Here is a 1,512-nt window from a genome sequence, read left to right on the forward strand (position 1 = left end):
AAAGAAAGAAAGAAAGAAGTATACTTTAGGGATCAGAAGATGGTGTAATGGTTATGTTGATGGACTCCCACATAATTGATCATGGTCCAATCCTAGACTTAGCAGTTTAAAACTCACACTGAAGGTGTGGGTGTGTGTGTATATACACGAAACAAGAAATGGAAAGTTATTGATGATAACATGTGTGATTTAGCCATTTTATAGTGTATTCTGGCTGGAAACTTGCATTTTGTATGCTGTGGTGATATTCAGTGAAAGTATGTAAAATAAATAAATAAAGAAATAATAGAAAATATTTTTTGAGAGATATTTTTCTAAAGGGCATGTGCACTCACTGGAAAGACAGAGAGAGACAGAGAGACAGAAAGTGAGAAATTGCCCCCTCCCAGGGGGGATGGCCACACCACAGACCCTTCTCCTCTGGGATTTTGGGCATGCACACACAAACATGCCCGGTGTCAGTTTTAAGCAGTCAGGTTCAGGACTTGAACTGTGGTTGACTACATGGGAGTCTGGTGACGTAACCAGTATGCCATCTACTGGTCCCAATATAAATTTTTAAAATTATCTGATTAGTGTCATTTAAAAAAATTGAGGATACATTCCCTTACATATTGCTGATGGAATAGAATGTTGCTATAAAGACTTTGTAGGGTAATTTTTCCATGCCATATTTACAATGTAAAGTCACTTTGGCCCAGTAATTTAATCTCTAGATATTTATTCTTAAACAAATAGTTCAAATAAGTGATATGTGCTTTCTCATATGTACACACACAAAGATTTTTATTGAATCGTTATTTCTAATAGTGAAAAATGGTAAATTATGTAACTGGCCCTCCATAAAAATATTGAATGGGGCCAGCAGGTGGTGTAGTTAAGGTTCTGGAGTCCCACATGACTCACCATGATTCAAGTCCTGGACCCGGTAGCTTGAAAATCACATCGGGTGCTTGTGCATGCATGTTCAAAATCCCGAGAAAAGAATGGAGGATTGCTGCATGGCAATCCCCCCTGGGGAATGATTTCTCACTTCCCCTCTCTCTGTCTCTCTACAGCAAGCACACACACCCTATCACAAAAGCAAAATAAATAAATAAATAAATAAAATTATGGCATATTTATATAAAAAAATTTCATGCTGCCTACAAAAAAGACAAGTAAGTAATACACATAAGTTGATGTGGGATGATGCACATAACATGTAGGATCATGAAAGAAGTATACTTTATGGGACCAGCAGTTGGCATAATGACTGTGTCGCTGGACTCCCATGTAGTCAACCACGGTTCGAGTCCTGGACCTGGTGGCTTACACTCATGTCAGGCGTGTGTGCATGCATGCCCAAGATCCCGTGAGGAGAATGAAGGAGAAGGGATTGCAGCGTGGCCATCCCACCCGGGGGGGTGATTTCTTGCTTTTTGTCTCTCTGTCTCTTTCTGTCTTTCTGGTGAGCACACACATCCTATATCAAAAACCTCTAAAAAAAAAAAAGACAGAAAAAGAAAGGAA

This window comes from Tupaia chinensis, unplaced genomic scaffold (genome assembly GCF_000334495.1).
Source record: "Tupaia chinensis unplaced genomic scaffold, TupChi_1.0 Scaffold000544_1, whole genome shotgun sequence".
NCBI classification, from domain to species: Eukaryota; Metazoa; Chordata; class Mammalia; order Scandentia; family Tupaiidae; genus Tupaia; species Tupaia belangeri.